General features: G+C 48.5%; 1 protein-coding gene across 2 annotated transcripts in view; it reads left to right on the top strand.

Moving 5' to 3' along the window:
• GDPD5 (glycerophosphodiester phosphodiesterase domain containing 5) overlaps positions 1-20,305 on the top strand; it is a 1,185,048-nt gene that overhangs the window by 93,491 nt on the left and 1,071,252 nt on the right. The window lies entirely within an intron of this gene.

The following is a 20,305-nucleotide window of genomic DNA, read 5'->3' as shown; positions in this document are numbered from 1 at the left end:
ACTCTTTGTAGTAGTTAAGGTCCTACAGTTGGAAAGGGCCATGCTGCCAAGTCTGTAGTAGTGTGGCAAAATAACCAAACACCAGCCTGAATATATGAAGAAATCTTCTTTTGTATTGAAGTTATTATTAAGCGTCAAAGTAGAAACCAACGTCACAATGACCGCTCACTGTCATAGATACTGAGGGCGGGAGCTGGCTTCAGGTTGACAGTCGCATATGAAAGGTTGTTGGCTTTCCTGTCTGCTTTGTTAACCCCATGTGGGCCTCTTTGAAGTACCCTATACTTGGTATGTTAATCGCTGCCACCACCTCAGGACCTAACAAAAGAGCAGGGCGGATCCATGGAGCCTTTGTTAGTTAATCAGGCTGGCTATGGCTGGTGTCAGCTTGGTCTTCCACCTTCCTGGAGATGACATGGTGTACTGCTGGCTGTCACTTTCCAACTAAATATGACAGGGCGGACTGTGCCTGGAGGCTGGGTCTACCCAGAGTACATCGGTGTATGCGTTTGTCGCGCTGTGAGCATAGGAAAATGTTTGTGGATTAGCCTCACACATTTTCCAGAGGTTTGGTCTACCATCAACCATTTAATTAAACATTTCAAAAAGCCCAGGTGAGCGAGCACCCACCGTGCGGAAGGACAAATTCCTCAGTCATAAGGAAGTAGGAATTGAATAACAAGAGACGCAGAACGCACATACTTTGTATTCTAATAAATGTTGTTTGAACGGGTCATGCATACATGTGATTTCTGTTGCGCCAGTCATCTCACATAGTTCAGGTCCACTGTAGACCAAAGCAGAAAGATTTGTATTTTTTTTATTTTGTGTGCACGTGAATCGTCCTGTCAGGCATCTGAGACATAAATGCAGATTAACTCGAGTAAAAAAAGTAAAGCGAAGTGTATTTTTGGATCCGTACTTGGGCAGAATCTCTGCTATGGACGTTAAGCTCACGTTGTTCATGGAAACAGCCCTAAACTTATGAGAAGCTTGGCTGTAACGGGCTGCCTGGTAAAATAAGGAAACCTTCATTTTATCACCCACATCATACAGTTGAAATGTGCTTTAGTTTGTGGGGCTCCAATGTTCCATTTAAACACATTTGATCCCACCAGGGGAAACCCCTGATTCTCTTGTCCTGGTCCATAAACCTGTGTGTTTGGGACCATGCTCGCTAAAAGGCTGTCAAACCCCGGTGGGAGGAGACTTGGCCTCCCTATATATATATCCCCATCTCTTACCATCTTGAATAGGGGCGTGGCCAATAAACTTGCCATGCTGGATCTGGAGGGTCCCACTGGGGGTCCTCTCCTCGGGAATGGGTTGGATCTTGGCTTTCCCGTGGCTTTACGAAGCAGGCACAGAGTCTTGGAGCCTGTAGAGGTATTGATGGGCAAACCAGCTCGGAGCATAAAGAGTTGGCTGTACAAGGTCAACCGGGACCAGATTGAGCGCCTATCTTGCTGCCTTGGGGTGAGGGCATGGTGTTTGCGTGGTGGTCATGGGGCATGGCGTTTTCTTGGGGGGGGTGATGTTATGGCGTGTTTCCTTGGGGAGGTCGGGGGCTCATGAGGCAATGAGTTTTGTTGGGGGGCATGGGGCGTTTGCTTGGGGGTGGTGGGTGTCCATGGCATGGCATTTGCGTGGGGGGGAGGGGGGGTCCGTTTTTTGATTCCTGAAGACTGAGTTGCAGGAGACTTGTGTTGGCTCGCGACGCAACTAATTGAGAGGTTGGGGGCTGTAGTCATTCGTTTTGTGCTACACATTTCCAATTTAATTTTGAAATGCAAATAAGAACAGGTGCACCTCTTTCCATGTGTTTAATAAATATTTGGGGTTGAAAAAAGCCTCCTGGAATGCCCCTCTATCCGATTACCACCCCCATTTACTTTGCGGCCCACTATAGCCACAATGCCGTCTGGCAACATCAGCTGTGCTGCCTAGGCATAACAAGTGATGCAGGAAAGTGCGCCAATTTGTGGTGGTCCCCCTGGGAGCATATGTGGGAAGTGTCGACGTTCAGGCGGAGCATGTTTTTAGCAGCTGGAATGCTTTTAAAGATCAACCGCTTTCGTTTTGGTTTGAACTCTTATGTATGCCGTACGCTCCTACAGAGTGTGTACGCACGCACACGGCGTGCACGAGCAGGGTTTTATGCAACGCCTGCATTAGGGAAGCTATGCACCAAAGCAAGCCAATATAGTGCTAGGGAATGCAGGGTGCTTTAACGTCCCCACGTGTGTACTAAGCAAAACGCGCAGCGCCAAGCCATCATTTGTTTCCGGCCTCCTCAGTACTGCGCTAATACTAATAATTAGCACGCTCCTATTGCCATTTCCCCCCAAGATGCTAAACTCATTTGTAAGCTTGTCTTCCTCGTTGAGGTGTAACCAGCCTGAATGGCTGCGAATATTGAGATATCGTATTTTCCGAGGATGCGGTGAGACGCCATTAGCGCAGACACCACCGTCTTCTTGCCAGGCCTCTCTTCAGGGGCGCTTTCCAGGAACTGCCAGCTTTATTTTCTCTTTGTGTAATAATAAAGTGCTAATGAGGTGAGCCATTTAGTGGTTAACATGCCTTTCCTTCTAGGTTGAGCGTAAAATGTGCTCTCTCTCTCGCCTCTTTGGCTGGGGGAAAAAGCGCACACTGTATGATGTTAAGAAGGGTTTTGTTTGTTTTCCCACCTACTGACCCATGGGGGATTTCAGAGGAAAAGGCCAGCATGGAAAGGCTTCAAGAAGCCAGATGATGCTAATCGTCTTGATGGGTTCTTAAGTGATTATTTATTTGGAAACCCTTTGCGGCGTGCAATGTACACATTAAGCCTTCTCACTGCATTGGTAATTAACCGGTCGATACCCATCGCCTCTATCCCTCTATCCTCTCCTTGAGCAGTCCAGACCTTGATCCAGAAAAACTTTTTTGGTTCTCCCGCTTCTTGCAGTGATGTGCTATCACCCATACACATCTCTGAAAATTGACCCCCGCCTATCCACTGCCCCTCTCCACCACCGCCTATCCACTGCCCCTCTCCACCGCCGCCTATCCACTGCCCCTCTCCACCGCCGCCTATCCACTGCCCCTCTCCACCGCTGCCTATCCACCACCCCTCTCCACTGCCGCCTATCCACTGCCTCTCTCCACTGCCCCTCTCCACCGCCGCCTATCCACTGCCCCTCTCCACCAGGTCTTGATTAATTTACTCTGATCCGTTTGTTGATCAAGCAAGGTTAGGATGACTATCGGTTTGAGCAAACAATTGTATTGTTCTGCTATTGCCATTGCTCTGGTACTGTTGTGTGTGACTCGCATCAGTAAACTAAAGCATCCAGATTGCATTTCCAACAGAACCACTGATACATATGTTAAATTTGCTAATGCATTTTTATTTGAGCAATAAGCCCCTTGCTGGGGGCTGGGGGGCAATACCACTTCAGGTAATGTCCTGGGGCCATTTGCTCGGGCCTTAGCGCAGGCCCGGGGCATTACCTGAAGCGGTAATGCCCTCCGGTAACTGGCTTATTGCTATTAGTACCTGGCCCGTTGGACCGGGGCTAATAGATAAATAAATAAAGAATAATTCTTCCAAAAGAATGAGTAATAGATTATTTTCAGAAGTTGTGAAACACCATCTGTGTTTCACAACTGAAAAACAAAAAAACAAGATGGCTACCATGGAACCAGGAGAAGGGACTGCATGTAGACCCTTCTCCTTTTACTTTTCCATGGAGCCCATTCGCACAGCTGTGGGGATGCTCCGGGAACACGGCTGTTTGCAGGCGTGGGCAAGCGACCATGCAGCACAAGCTAAGTGCGGTGGGTCGGGATATGTGTAAAAAGGGGGTGGGAGAAATATGGGTAAAAGGTGGTCTGGGAGAAGGTAATATGAGGCACAGGGGATCGCTTACCTGAGCACCCAGCGGAGGAAGATGGCACCCTCCAGCACTGAGAAGGCTTGGAGCGGCGGCATTACCGTATGGTAATGCCCCCGCTCCATGCCTCCTCATTGGCTGGAAGGGCTAGGCCTCCACCCCCCAGCCACAGCTGGGTACTAATACATATATCAGTTGTCCTGTTGCTTTTTATTCTGCCATACATTTCTTAAACCTTTTCAGTCTCGTCGTAATACTTTCCTAACGGTCCTGAGCAGTCGAATTACATAATAGTTCTGCAAAGTGTACCCACTCCGACTTTGTTCACAGATTTCCCATTGTGTTTTCAGCACTTCAGTGCATGTGCTATATTTTAAAACCTGGAGGCTGTCGGTGTTGGCATACTTAGCCCTACTGTAGCTAAGAGTTCGGCTTTAATGTCGTTAAACAGCCAATCCACTATCGCTGACCAAAAATATGATAATATATGATAGGTTATTTATACCTCGCTTAATACCCAGAGGTTTCTAAGCGCAGACCCGGGGATCGAACCTGTGGTGGTTCATGTCGTCTTGCTTCCAAGACAAGCACGTTGTCCCTTGCCCTTGAGCTATCCTCCCAATACATTCAGCACACTCATTACTTGTGTCGTTTCACCGGCCTTTGATGGTCTTTTTTTCTTTCACAATGAATCCGCAATTGAGAACCTTAATCTGCGGTAGAAGTGTGCCAGAAAAAGTAGTTTTATCTTTGACTGCGGTGGGGACCGGGTAGGCGGGAGGGAACCGGGTGCAACAAGGGTTTTAACGGTTTGTGGCTGGACCAGGCTTCCCGCCCATTGACTGTAACGGTCAAAAGGAGGGCCTCTCTATTGTATTTCATGAATTTCTCACAGTTGGTCAGTCACAACATTTATATATGACCTTGCAAAATCAATCCCATCTACTCGCTGACCTGGACTCTGTTGGAACCCATAACTAACACATGCCTTATCATCATCAGCTGCTTCAACTGTGGCCTGCCAGTAGACATGCGTGCTGTCATGAATAGAATGTGATAATTTATTACACAGTCTGCCTCCCAGGGCTGAACCTTATTAACTCCTCTGGTCTGTGGTCCAGAAGCATGCCACTGTAGTGCATTAGAGTAGTCCCAAGTGACTAGTCACTGAGTGTCCTACTAGAACTGCACACCTGTCCAGCCGCATCAAGGTCCAAAGCCCATGTAGCCACCTACTGTTCAACTAAAATCCTCTGGAAATGGCCTGGACCTTGATCAACTGTAACATCTAAGCATTGAACCCAAGATGACAAACCGATAAGTTTTCCAACAGAGAGAGGTCATTTCTTTGGGTTGGCCGAACCTCCTGAACAGAGTTCAGTTTCACATGAGGTGATCTGCTTAGCTTCAATATGAATAGTTCTGGAATTGTGAAAATGGCTGTAAAAAGTAGTGGAACTGTTAACCGTAAAAAATACAGTAGTAGAACTCTGCTGCAAGACTGGGTAGATACTGGAGAACAAAGAAGCAAACACAAAATAATGCAATGCGTGCCTTGTGGAGCAAAATCCTTGAACACGATTCCGATTGTTTGGAGATTTCTGGATAGATATCGAAGAACTCTGCTTATGAAATTTCGACTAAATTTATTCTAAACTAAAGAAGTCCTTAGTCTGTGGGCAAATAATTTAATAAAGGACACGAGATGCAGATTTTGTAACAAGGCGGATGAAACGCTGAAGCACTTAACCCTTTATTGCCCGACATTAAGATCTGTGAGAACTAAATATTTAGGACCAATTATAGCAGCACGTTCTTCGATGCGTGCTGAAGACTGGTGGTTTGTATGTTTTGATGAAACAAACAAGAAATTAACATTTGCACTGATGTTTTTCATGGAACAATTGGTAAAACTGTTAGTAGATAAAGCTGAGAATATTAAAAAGTAAGGGCAGATGTTATAAATTGGTCAAGGAAAAAAAATATAATGGAAACATATGAATACAGAGTTCGTGAGCTTATGATAAACTGTATGAAAGGTTGTAAAATTATTAAATATATTTTAAAGGTTTGTAATAAACCAAATAAAATGTAAATAAAAAAAAAAAGAACTCTGCTCCTGATGGCTCCCGCCCACTTCGACCTCTGATCTTTAATCCACTGAGCAGTCCACTCTACACAAGGCCGCTCTCTGTCGGTCTCCGGCGAGTGACGTTGCACAAGATTAGGGTCATCATGCCTCTTGGCACCGCATTTCTGTTATGCAAGGTAAGCTCTGCTGGCTGTTGGCAGCATGCGCATTGGCTACGAGCGTTATTGCAACTTTGCATATTCAGCAACATGGCCCTGCCTCAGATCTCATCCCGATGCCCATCGCTCTGAAAAACCAAAGCCTCATGCGGTTGCAGATAAAACACACTGCCGATGCATACCATTCTCTTTTTGGGTGAGGTGGGATAGCTCGGGGGCAACGTGTTCTTCTTGGACGCAAGACAACTCAGCAGGTTTGAATCCCGATCCCCCGCTTGGAAACCAATCTCTGGTATTAAGCTCGTTATATAAGCACAATTCTAATTATAAATATTTGCTAATCCAGCTAACGTAACTATCTTGCCTTATCGTGACCCCAAACTGTGCTTCTGACCCACATGGGCTTTACTTGTATGCAGTTAGTAATCAAGCGTAGCTTGTGTAACCTGCCAACTACACCCTTATCTATCTTGTCAGCCTTGTGCAATCTTTTGCATTATTACCTGTCTGCAACTGCTGGATTTGACTCATTCAGCCCTGTGCTGCATTTGCATTTAAGGTAACCGTATCTGCCGTATTTCACTTATTCAGCCCTATGCTGTACCTGCCACGTATCCTGTCTCCAATCCACCCAACTTGACTTTGCTGCCCTGTGATGCAATTGTAACAATACTTGTTCTGGTGTTACTGCTCCCTTTACCTGCTTGGGCCTTCAAAACTCCACCACACCTTGACCTGGACCAGTAGATAGGGCCTGTCTTACTCCGTCTTTTAATGTATATGCACACCTAAGTAGCCCCCCATACCATGAGGCGGCTTTCCCAGACTGGGTACCTACCCTTACTCTGACCCACTAAATTGTTAATTTGCTTCGCGATCCACCTGCAGGTTGTAACCCTTATGCGTGGTGTCGCACTTTTGTAGAATGTCCTTTCGGACTTAATGTAACTAGTGCTACATGCCTGAGCGTTTTTTGCGTGGGTATAAAAACAAAATAAATAAATAAATGCATGTTACTTTCTGTGCACTCACACCATAATTGCAGCCAGTGCCTTGATTCCCAGTTGATCGGGGGCTGCTCGCATCCACATCTGACATTTCTATACTTACAACTGCACACATCATTGAGCCAGTTCTAGTTACCTCGTCATATTGCCAGCCCGGGATTGGCTGGCTAATGCCACATACTTAACACTTGCTGGACCATATACGGGTATGGTGCTGTCTCCTGGCAGACTGGCTGGAGCCTTCCCAGGTGCTGCTTTTTGTGGGTACACCCTTGGGGTTGAGCCTGCATGAATTGAGTGAGTAGCCAATGTACATTCTGTGTTGTGTGTGTCTAGTTTTGGTTGTGTGACGCAATGCCTGAGCCAGCCCTGACTGAAACTGAGAGGAATGCATTGTAGTGCACGTGTTGTGGGTGTCTGGTTTCTGGTGAATAGCCTGAATGCCTGTGAGCCAGATTGGGTGCTGCCTGCATGAATGCACTTGTGCCTGATTGGCTTGCTCAGCCTGGCTCAGCCTGAGTGAATGGGCAGCTTTTTGTATAACAGGGGGGCCTCACACTCGCCTCCTTGTCAGAAGCTGAAACCAGAAACCTGAAGCAGAAGCCAAAGTCTTAAGCTTGCATCCTGGAGTCCAGCTGGAGGAAGAAGTCTGCTACTACATAATCTTCAAGCAATCCATAGGTGACCTCTTCCTGTAGCTATGATGGGACATCGTGTAACTGCTGCTCTTTACCTGAAGTGTCCTGTAAGCCAGTCCTTTGTGTCTGCCATCCGGAGAAGGGATCCTCGCGAGTCCAGAAAAGGAGTGCTTGAATGTCTTGAAGCAAAGAAATGTATCTGTGTTGCCCAGGGTCTGGAGGAGATTTTGCGACTGCTGGAAGCTCAGTTGTTGAGTATTGCCCAGAAAAGTGGGTACTCTGGCATAGTGCTGCTTGATAACAAGAGCTGCGAAAGTTCCAAATCTTTGAAGATTCCTTCAAGGGGCATCCCTGCCACGACATGTCAATTTGTCCGTAGAAGTTCCAGAGATGCTGCCTGCAGAGGAGTGTCCACCGGTGGGTTTCCCGCCACCAAAATCCGAAGAAGACGTCCAGAGTGTCCAGACCTGGTGAGGGTTGGCAGTCCAATCAAGTGGTCATGTCCAGGTTGCCAAAGCCATCCTGAGGTACGTGTTACAGCTGCAGTAGTGAAGAACCGAAAGTCGGTAAACCGCAAAATCCTGAAACCTGACACCTACTTCCGCCACTGCACCCGTCGCCACAAAGTCATCCATGGCCTCCAAGGGTCCCATCCTCTTCAGCCAAGCCTTGTCAAGGTCCACACCAGGTTTTATCTTTGTGGGACATCCACAGCCGACGTAGTAACCAGACATTGGAGACCACTGCAAAAGCGCTAAATTGCTGCCTTTTCCAACACTGCTTGGTTCCCTTCTTGTCAACACCGACATCCCAGAAACTCCTTCTAAGAGGTGTGGGCGGCATCTTTGAGTAGTCACATCGACTGAAGCCAAGAAAAGTCACCACTTCGCCTGCCAAGGCACCCACGGTACTGTTACAAGGAAGAGCATCTACTGTTCTCAGGATTCCTCAAGGGGCCCCAGATTCGTCTTGGATCATGTTCTCCTGTGGCTTACCAGGTACTTTGGGGGTAGTGGGATCTATAGAAAACAAAGCAGAGTATTATTGAACATGTTAGGACTGGGCTGTAATAAACAAGATAAAGTACACCTTAATTTTTCCTTGCAGGTTGCCCAGGTTGAGGGGGGATCCTCACACATGTTGCATTGTTTATCATAAAGAAATCAATCTGCCATTGTTCCTAACCTAACCTGCCTCTCTACAGTAATATCTATGAAGTTACCCATTGCTTAGTAATTCTTATGATTTTTAATAACTGTCAGCAGTTGGTGCATTTGACCTAGTTCTAAGTATATTGTGGTACCACATAGAGCTGTAAATATGTGCCATTATTAGGATGGAGTGCAAAGTGATATGATATTTTATTTATAGCGCGCCTATACACAAGTGTTTCAAGGCGCAACGAGGCATAAGAAGGAAACGAGGGGGAAACGAGACAACGATTTTACTAGGCCCAGTGACATTGAGATTGTGCAAGTGCAGGAAGGGGAAAGGGGGAGAAGTGTCAAGGGAAGGGGATAGGGAGAAGTGCAGGGCACAGGATCAAAGACAAAAACAGAAATAAGAAAAAGGAAGCGCAGCCAGCAAGTGGCAGTGCAAGGGTTAAGTACAGGCAGCAAGTGATTGGGAAGTGCTGGTAAGGGGACTGTAGGGTGACAGATACAGCCCCATGTGCTGGGTTACCAGGTGGCGGTGCAGGTGTGCAACTGGGGGGGCGCAGGGACCTGGGCCCGAGGTTCAGAGGGTAGCCAGGTAAACAGTGCAGTGAATAGATGGGAGATCAGCAGGGAAGAGGAAGAGAGAATGCAGAAGCAAAGAGGAAGGTCTTGAGCAGCTTCCAGGACCGGAGATGGTTCTGCTGGAGTTTCATAGAGGCGGGGAGGCTGTTCCAGAGGGAGGCGCCAGCCGAAGAGAGATCTGCCCCCAGCTCTTTGCTTGGAGAAGCGGTTGACTCTCAAGGAGTTGGAGGTGGAGGAGCGAAGAGATGCTTCAGAGGAGAAAGCTGGAGATATTTTGGTCCCAAGCCCCAGATGTCCTATTGGACAATGCAAAGGGTCTTGAATTTGATCCTTGCAGCCACAGGGAGCCAATGGAGAGTTCAGTGCTGGAGAGATATGATCCCTGTGCTTGAGGCCAAGGACAAGTCTCGCAGCCCTGTTCTGGATGGGTTGCAGAGGATGGAGAGTAGAGGCAGGCAGATTTAATAAGAGGCTGTTGGAGTAGTCCAGCCTAGAGAGGACCTGAGCTCTAGAGACAGTGAGCTTCTGGGGGAAGGAAAGGAAAGTGTTATTTTTTGCTGTATTTATTCACCTGAACCTTACTTTATATAGAGAACCTTGGCTGGGGTGCTCTCTGCCTCTATCCCAAATATATAATGATAATGATGTGTTATTTATATAGCGCCTTAATCCAAAGCACTTTACAGAGCACATTTTTACATACAATATCACCCAACCGAAATTGGTACTCCTTTATCGACCTCGGAAGGATGAAAGGCTGAGTTGGCCTTGCCGGGATTCGAATTTGCGACCTGCAGATCATGCTCAGATCGCAGCAGCGAGTGCTCAACCCACTGAGCTATCTTACCGGTTTACCGGGCAGAAGTACAGATACCCCCCTCTAGGCTTTACACCTTGCTCATTCTGTGAGCCCTTGTGGTGAGTGTCACTGTCCTTTACACCAGATATCCGTTTGGGAGTGGAATTCATTTCTGATCGCAGGCCACAGATTTCTCTCTGTGTGTTTTTTCCACCTAAGGCAGTTGAAACCATGTAGCCTGGGTGGCGTCATCTTATGAGCCTAACTTGTGTAACTGAATAAAGTGCACGTTCTACTTCTGATAGTAGTGAGATGCACCTGAGCCCCGTGCTCTCAGCATCATCCACCCCGGACCCACAGGATCGGCTCACACACAGCAGCCCTGGGCCTTAGCGGGCCCAGCGCTCGGCCAGGACCCTGCACTGCTCAGCCGCCATTCCCGGGCACTGCTGCCAGCACCGGCAGTCATCCTTGACCAGAGGTTGAGGCACTGGCAGGCAGTGAAGGGACAGCGCTCCTCCACTCGGGGTTTGCAGTCCCCGCTGACACATAAGCCCTGGAGATACTTCAGGCAGCCACTACACAATTACCCAGATATAGAAATAGGACTCGGACACGTGTATCGGATGGAAAAGATAAAAGGCTGCAGTCTTTATTTATATAAGACAATATTGCAAGTTACATTCCACAGATGCTTTTGGGCACCGTGAATTGGGGCGGATGCCCCGCTACACATCAGCCAGCACCAATCCCAGGTTAGTTGACCCCACTTCCCCTTAGCGTTCAGTGAGCAGGTCCGGGTCTGCATGAGCATTGTCCATTCTTTCATTACTGGCTGGTATTCCATTAAACCCAACAGGGAGGGGGAGGAAGCCCCGCTACACATCAACCAGCACCAATCCCAGGTTAGTTGACCCCACTTCCCCTTAGTGTTCAGTGAGCGGGTCCGGGTCTGCATGAGCATTGTCCATTCTTTCATTACTGGCTGGTATTCCATTAAACCCAACAGGGAGGGGGAGGAAGCCCCGCTACACATCAACCAGCACCAATCCCAGGTTAGTTGACCCCACTTCCCCTTAGCGTTCAGTGAGCGGGTCCGGGTCAGCATGAGCTTTATCCATTCGTCATTACTGGCTGGTATTCCATTAAACCCAACAGGGAGGGGGAGGAAGCCCTGCTACGCATCAGCCAGCACCAATCCCAGGTTAGTTGACCCCACTTCCCCTTAGCGTTCAGTGAGCGGGTCCGGGTCTTCATGAGCATTAGCCATTCTTTCATTACTGGCTGGTATTCCATTAAACCCAACAGGGAGGGGGAGGAAGCCCCGCTACGCATCAACCAGCACCAATCCCAGGTTAGTTGACCCCACTTCCCCTTAGCGTTCAGTGAGCGGGACCGGGTCTGCATGAGCATTGTCCATTCTTTCATTACTGGCTGGTATTCTATTAAACCCAACAGGGAGGGGGAGGAAGCCCCGCTACGCATCAACCAGCACCAATCCCAGGTTAGTTGACCCCACTTCCCCTTAGCGTTCAGTGAGCGGGTCCGGGTCTGCATGAGCATTGTCCACTCTTTCATTACTGGCTGGTATTCCATTAAGCCCAACAGGGAGGGGGAGGAAGCCCCGCTACGCATCAACCAGCACCAATCCCAGGTTAGTTGACCCCACTTCCCCTTAGCGTTCAGTGAGCGGGTCCGGGTCAGCATGAGCATTAGCCATTCTTTCATTACTGGCTGATACTCCATTAAACGCAACAGCGGCTTCCTCTGCCCTGTACCGTGCCGCCATCTTTCTTTTGATGCGCCCCCCTTGTGCACGCGACATTTTGCTGGAATTTCCTTTGTTTTACAATAACGGGTTGTAATCCAATTAATTTCAGACTTGGACCATTCTTCCATTTGGCTCTGTTAAACTGTCTTGTCCCTCCCGTTGTTTAGCTGCTAATTTGTTTCTCGTCAATAGGCCTCGCACCATGTTTTTTTAGGTTTGCAAGCCATGAGACTTGCCATTTTCCTTCTTTCTGTAAACTTTCTCAAGCAGCGCCATACTTGTCCTCGGCCAGAGGCCCTCTCCCTTGCTGGGCGTGATTATATAAACACATCACCACTCATGCCTCTTGTCGGGTTGGCTATTTTAATTTACTTTCGGGCTTTTCACCTTGCATGATGGGCGAGGAGGGTGGGCTCTAAACGGCTTGCCACCGTCTGGTGCACAGCTGCCTGAAATGCTCCTTGCTACGGCAGATCGCTGCCTTATATTTCCTCAAAACCGCTCGAGGCCAAGCCAGTGTGGACTTTAAGTGTTACATTTTGCACCAGCTCAGGCTGGCTGGTGACATTGTGCAGACCTCCTGACAGTGCCTGGTGCAGCCTGGAGTTGCTCTACTGCCTGTCTCCCAGGCCTACAGCTTTGGACCTCCACCTCCATGGCTCTGTGAGCCATTTCGGGTCCAAAGACAGGAGCTCTGTCGCAAACCTAGGCAGAGGAGGGAGAGAAACGCCGAAAATGACATCTTTTTGACTGCACGAGGTTTCTAGTTAAAGCAGTGCTCCCAACTTAGCCAGCTGTGCTCTGTGGGTCTGCTTCCAAGCAGGGACTCGGGCCTAGCCTTTTGGTTGTAGCCGACAGCTTCTATCTCGGCCCTGGGGCTACAACCCGAAGACGCAGGGGTCTATAGCCCCCCCAGGCCACACCATCAATGCCTCTGGGCCCTTGTTTATGGAATTCACTCCCCCTTCAAATTTATTTTATTTGAGTTTTTGTTTAGCGCTTGTCCTACCCAGAGGTTCTCGAAGTGCCTGACATGGTTCAAAGTTTGAAAAGGTGGGCGTTGAAAAAAGAAGTCGCACAATCTTTTCAGGAAAGGATAGGAAGATTAGGATGGATAAGTGATGGCAGTGGAGGAGGGGCAGGGTTATGTGCGGGAAACTGGTAGGTTTGGAGGCTTTTTCTGAAAGTGGTGACGGAGGGTGCAGTGCGCATGTGAAGAGGTGGGGTGTTCCATTCCTTGGGTGCAATAGAGATCTTGCTTCTTTTTATGGTTTCAGAATCTCTCAAAACCCCCCTTTATGTAATGTGGTATAGCTCCTCATCTGTCTTGTTTAATCCTGCGCCCAAATGCAGCATATTTTGCCCGGTTCCTGTAGTGCATTACAAGTAAATCAAAAATCATGAATAGGGCCCTGGAAGATAGCTCCTGGGCAACGCATTTGTCTTGGTAGCAAGACAACGCAGAGCAACACAGGTTCAAATCCCTGCCCCAAGCGCTTGTGTGCGTTTTAAATTCATTTAATGTTTAATCCTGCACAATGCCACTACAGAACGTAATATTGCTTTCAAATATGTTTTCAAATCTTTTAAAGCTGAAGCTGTCCCAAGTGAACACTGGTATTACTGGAGTTCTCAAATTTAAAAACGGTACCTACCACATGTGGGGGAGGGGCGTTAAAATGAATCTCATCATAGGAGTAATTTCGAACTGCAATAATGTTTTCTCTGGGAGTTGCTGAAGAAGAGGCTGTGAAACTCACTTCATGTAGGATATAGTCCTGGCCTTGCTTTAGAGTGTGACATGCGATGCCTAGGGACGGATGGCTCGCACATAGACTGGGCAGGACCCTTCATCAGATAGCATTCATTTATTTCTGTATTGATTTAATTGCAGTGCACTACAGGAACCGGGCAAACTATGATGCAGTCATAGGCTTGTCGGGGGTGAGAGTAGAGCTGTGCGGGTGCATACTCTATGCCAATTGACGTCAGTGAACGATTACCATATCAACGTGAAATATGTACACATTTCCTTCAAATGGCTTTGCATAAACAAGCAAAGCGCACTGGATGAATGAGTGTCTGCCTTTCCTAATATTAACACTAGACAAATAACCCAGGAGAATAGACTGGGGGGAGGGAGGGGACGGTGTCCTCCCTCTGGAAAATGTGGGTGGACGCCATCTTTCAACTTGTACCTTTAACTATCTTTGTTGCATGTTGTTGTTTTGATTGATGTCGGCTTCCACTTATGTTAACTTTTTCCCACTAAAGGCAACTTTCAAATATGTCCAAACAATTGAGTCTCGACCTTCGCAAACGCCTCCTACAGGTTGTGGTGGCCCAGTGGTCTCGGCCACAGCTTCATTACAGACTTCGGCTTGGAAGAGGCGTGTACTGCTTGGTGCTCCCTCTGCGCATGCGCGGTTCTCATTCTCTCCCATCTTCTGGGCAGTGCCCTCTAGCTTCCTTTACCCTGTCACCTTTGGAGTAGGGGGTGGCCTAGCTCTTGTGCCTGCCCCATGGCATAGCCTTTCTCTATTGAGAACCCCCACATGAGTTGTGCTGGTGTAGAGAGTGTGAGATTTTAGGATGCAAAGCCATTTCTTGTAGGCCTTTTATTTGTCAGTATTTTTTTTTCTCGATGTTTCCGTCAGGCTATGCAGAACTATTATTCCTGAAGCACCTGTACCATCAAATGGCAGCTATGAATTCATAGTTTTTGACGGAAGACGGGTGACTTCTCTGAGAAACATTGCTTTCTTGGTGGTCAAATGGCTTGGTTGTTCGGGATTACTGTAAAGCGCGCCTTGGATGGTGTACAAGGCAGCCATCCGGTGGCCCCTTCGCAGTCCAACCCCGCTGCGTCTCTGTGGCTGAAGCAGTTCTTTGGTTCCTAATGTTGAATGCCGGGCTCTCCTGTGTGTGTCACCTGATCTTTAGTTTCAAAGATTGAGCAGCTATCTGATGGGATATGATTGGTTATTTATAACCCGCTTAATAGCCAGAGGATTATAAGCGCGACCCAGGGATTGAACCTGTGCTGCTCCGTGTCCTTGCTTCCAAGGCGAGCACATTGCCCCTAAGCTATCCTCCCGAAAGCAAATAAAACTCAGTCCTGCTTCTCTGTGTATAGAGTGTTGGATGTTCAACCCAGTCACTTTGCTTCCACCCCAGTCCGTGCTGGAAATGATCAACTCTGGGGTCCCACCAGTGACAGGAAGGTTAGTGGGCGCAAAGATTCGGGGAGGGGTTGTTGGCAGCACAGGAGATTTTTCTAACGTTCGCCTATAAATAAACTTTTCCATTTGTGGAGATTAATTAACATTTGGAAACAAAGTGTTTCTTATATTGAGAGCAAAGTACAGAAGGTGCAATCCTAACACAACCGTATTCACATGTAGGCTTGCCAACTGCTCAAGTGGTCTAGTCTGTAGATCTCTTGACCTTCGTCCTGACAACGGTCGAATCCCTCCCTGGGCACAAAAACTAATTAAAAATGCTAACACCCTTGAAGGTCTCAAATGTATTTCCCAGATCCGGGAGGGGAATACATTTTTTCCCGGATTCCGAAACTGGAAAAATCCGGCCCAATGACCAGCACTGACCACAGTTGCATAGGAATTGCTGGTGCTCCTCCTTATCAACATGCCGCAATTGGGGAGCTTGAGCCCACTCAAATAGATGCGTCTCCGCTATGCTTTAGAAACTTTCGAGCACCTCATCTGAGTTTTGGTCTTTCGCGGAGATGGAGGTAAAAGGAACTTGAGCCGTCTTCCTAAATGCTTGGATGCCGCTCTGAGTGTTGTCCCACGTACAGCGTCTATCCAGGTCGCTTGTTTGTGTCACGAAAGTCATCCACATCACCCGAATTCTGCAAACTCCTTTGACCATGATGGTCCCATTCTATTCAAGTTGGCCAACTGGTAGATTCGATCTGTCCTTGCTACGTTGTTACTACATACCAGAAAGCTTAATTAGTTGATTAAAGTCAATCTTATTATGGCTTACTTCGGTCACAGGTGTTCATACCTTCTTTGGCGTTTATTTCATGTACTGTATGATCAATCCTAAAAGCAATGTTGCATAAGTATGTCTGTTTCGCATCCAAACATGGCACTTCTTCAGGGCTCTTGAAAGTGTTTGTACTGGTTATATGCAATGGACTACTCATGTGCCTGGCTCTTTCTCCTACAAGTTGTTGGAGTGGTCCAGTCCCCGCCTCCTCATTGCCTTGCAGGTCACAAGGGCGTAATTTGCACTGGTGCAAGAGGTCTCCTTATTTAGTAGGTGCCCTCCGCTCCTCGCAGGTTTTTCTGTGCCTCTTCATGGTGGCGTAGTCAGCTCTAGTCTTTGTTTGATACTGTACTGTAAATTATACCGCTGTTGGTATTAAGGCCCTCATTGGCAAGTGATCGGTTCTCTTGTGAGGTTCCACCTTTCCATAACTCGCACATGCTCTCTGGCGTTTCTTGGAACTCTATTTTTATGGAACAGATGGTGGCCTTGTGCACAGCTCCTGAAATGTTCAGCTCAGATAAACTGTTTTTATTTTGCCATGTAAGGGTAGGGTTGGTTTTAGAGCATACTTTGTGTAGGGCGTACTCTGTTCTGACTGGGTTTTTCTCCTTGTGGAAAGTTATATTCTTGATGGCAGTCGCTACAGCATACTCAGTGTTTTATTAGACTTTAAATCTAATAGTCTGGGGAGGATAGCTCGGGGGCAACGCGCTATTCTTGGAAGCAAGATGCAGAGCAACACAGGTTCGATCCTCGGGTCAGGGTAGAAGCGCATTATAAATAACCAATTACAAAATCACCAGATGTCCAGAAGCAGCGGTCCTTTGCTTCCCATTTATTATATTTCAGAGGCCTCTGTGTTCCATGAACCGTTTCTTAATCGCGGCTCCGTAACGAGCAGATGTTTTATCTCCCTCCCGAGTCCAAGAGCGTGAACCCAGGGCCGGAGCCTTATTCCAGGGCAAGCAGCTCACCCCTCCGCCAGGCCCTGCACGCGCACTTTGAGTGACGGCTCCGGCGGAGGAGAATCGGGATGTTGTGAAACTGACACGGCCGTGACTGAGGTATCTGGGAGGGTTTGTGCTGATTACAAAAGGCATGTCCAGTGTTTGCAGAGTCCACACGAAGCCCCTTGGCAACATGCAGCAAATCCTCGCAGCCTTGGCTCCTCTTGTGCTGTTTGGTAATATCTGACGTGTGCAGTGCTGCGTCAGCTCGGCCCTGACCTGCGCACTGCGTTCCATGAAGGTTCAGGCACCAGTCACGGTGCGTTATAATACTGCATGCCCCCAGTACTTGACGTGGGATGAGAAATCGGAGGTGTGGGGGTCCTCTGATAAGGCGGCCTAAAGGTGGCAGCCAGGCTATCTTACAGGAAGAGGGCTGACTGAACCCAAATATTCAACCATTTTATGGTGGGGGGTGGATCGAGGAGGGAGGTGAGGGGATTGCAGCGAGTTGAAATAATTAGCCCAGGATTTCGTGGTGGAGCTGGTATTTCATCTCGTTGTCTGCCCAGCCCTAGTTGGTTCAGGGATGTGTTAATGTTTGGCTTCCCAGAGCTAAAATAATATTCGATTACACGCAATATCTTGAAGTATACTTCAAACCAACATGACAATATATAAAACCTCATGCAAACATGATGAGTAGAAAGAGTACGAATGCAGCTTTAGATTCCCTGTATGCAAGGGACTTGAAGACCCACTGCCAAAGACCCTGCATAACGAGGTCACCTGCTTGAAGTGATTTCAAATATTAGTACCCGGCGAGAGCCAAGCAGAATGCAACACACATTCTGATTGGCTCTCGCCGGGTCCTTACCCGGCCGGGAATCCCCCCTTTGGGATTCCACAGCCCCTCAGCCAATAAGGTGGCTCAAAGCGGGGCCATTCCCACTCTGAGCCTCCCCGTGGCTGAGAGACTCTTCGCCCCCCGCCGGGGACTAGGGTAAGTCTTCTTTTTTTTTTTTTCTCTTTTTCTTTATTCCCTTCCCTCCCACAACCCCCCCCCCCACCCCCCCAACTGAACTTCTTGTTCCTGCGTCCCCCCTGGGGACGAGGGAAGCCTCCAGTCGTGTGGAGGCTTCCCCCGCCGGGGACGCAGGTACATTTTTATTTATTTATTTTGCTCTCCCCCCAACCCCACTTACCTTCTTTTTGATCCTTGGCGCCCGCTCCCGATGGCCGCCATGGAAAGGGAAAACGGAGTCTGTTTTCCCTTTCCATGGCAGCCATTTTCTTTGACTTTTTTTTTTGTTTGTCCTGTGACGCCGCAGCTTTTCGGGACAAAAAAAAAGCTTTTAGTGCCCCGGTCACGCAGTTTTTGTGGGCCGTCGTACTAATAGCTATATGCCCCTCGCGGCGGGGGCCTTACCGACTCTGGTAATGCGCCTGGGCCTTCGTTAAGGCCCTCGCTTCGCTCAGTGGCTTTAACTATGGGCCCAGGGGCATTAACTGAGTCGATAATGCCCCCGCCGCGAGGGCCATATTGCTTAAATATCGTGCTTGGTATTCCACACATTAGCGCTTCTCAATGCTGTGTCTGCTGCCATCGAGCACAAATTGCCTATTTGAAATAATCTGCTGATATTAGAGACGCCCTATGTCTTTCTTTGCAGTGCAAAGGTCAGGCTGGATCAGAGCTCCGACCACTGCACCCTGCAACTGTACAGAATGCGTGTGCCAAAGGAGAGTTGTCCTGCCTCAGGAAACCGCCCCGACTGGCAGCACTGAAGGGTTGAAATGGAAGAAGCAGTGCTTGCCCGAGAGTCACGCTCCAGAGAATGCTTTCACTTTTGCTAAGTCACTGGGGTCTCCCACTGGGACTCAGCTGCTGCTGGCAAGGGAATGCGAAGGGACCCGGGCTCGGGAGTCGGGAGCAGTGTTTGGAGACTGCTGGGCTCTGCTCGAGCAATTTATTTAGTTAATGTTTTTTTTTTTATAACACACCTAATACCATACGCGAGTTTGGTTTCTAAGCGTGGATCCGGGATTCGAACCTGCAGGTCCCCTCCCCTCTCCACCCCCCCCCTCCCCCCTCCACACTCCCTATCCTGCCATGTTATTGTAACCATTGCCCATTGTTTAAGTGGTTCGATGTCGCGTGTATTGCAATAAATTGCCTCGAGTTTGTGCTCCCTCCTCACTCCTCAGTCAATGAGTGCACGAAAATGTCACATCTCCCTGATTACACCGAATTCTGGCACTGGGGTCTCGGCAAGCCAGAGTTGTTCTATGGGAGGGGGCACTGCTGCTCTTTTATTTATTTTTGTTATTGTGCATGCAGGAGTGGAGCGTACCCCCAGCGAGTTTGGAACAACCCACAAACGATGGATAAGGATTCCCAGCACACGGACCTCTGGAGACCTTAGGGGTGGAAGCCAGTGCAGAACCGCCATACTGCCACTCCGCCATCATGGCTTCAATGTGGGGTGCATGGTGTTATGTCTTTATTAATAGTGCACATGCAAAAGCCTTGTTATGGCCACGCATGCGCTTTGCAAATAAAGACGGTCCGTGTGGCAGTTGCCGCCGGGACCCTGGAACGTACGGACGCATCATTCATTGTGTCTGGGTATGCATGTATGAACGTGTCAGTACAGGGCGGCCCGAGGCACGGGTGCACCCCATCACATTGGCGACGAGGCGGGACACGGAATAAGAAAAGCTCGGCATGTGTGAATGTGTTGTGTATGGGCAATTTTCTTCACGTGTGATACGAACTCGACACAAGTGATGGCGGCCATTTTATTTTCAGCATGTACGGCAGTAGCGTCCCGCGATGGCGCTCATGCGCTGTCTGCATGCTGAAGAAAGAAATGTCTTCAATTTTTGGACACTCTGCAGTCCTCCAGTCAGGAGGCCTGCAATTCTGATTTGGGCGCACTGGTTCCAGGTGAACAGCATGCTGGATGACATCACCACATTACTTTAGCCCAAGCATTGAGGTACGTCAGCAACAGTGTTAGCTAGGTTTGCGGCCTCTAATACGGATTGAGGGACCTGTGCGACCTGTGATGATGACGGACAGTGATGGAGAAGCTCCTGCGGCTGCAAGAGTGGTGAGAAGACAGCATGGCTCTCTGCAACCCATGCAAGAATTTGATACATCAGGCCCACCTTCAAGATTGGGCCCGAGATGGCTTCTTTGGATAAAAAAACTTGATATGTTCTTCGCTGCCGCTGGAGAAACTGATGATGA

This window comes from Ambystoma mexicanum, chromosome 7q (assembly GCF_040938575.1).
Source record: "Ambystoma mexicanum isolate Mex_15411 chromosome 7q, UKY_AmexF1_1, whole genome shotgun sequence".
NCBI classification, from domain to species: Eukaryota; Metazoa; Chordata; class Amphibia; order Caudata; family Ambystomatidae; genus Ambystoma; species Ambystoma mexicanum.
The sequence above is the reverse complement of the archived record's forward strand: the minus strand, read 5'-3'. Positions and strand labels throughout refer to the sequence as shown.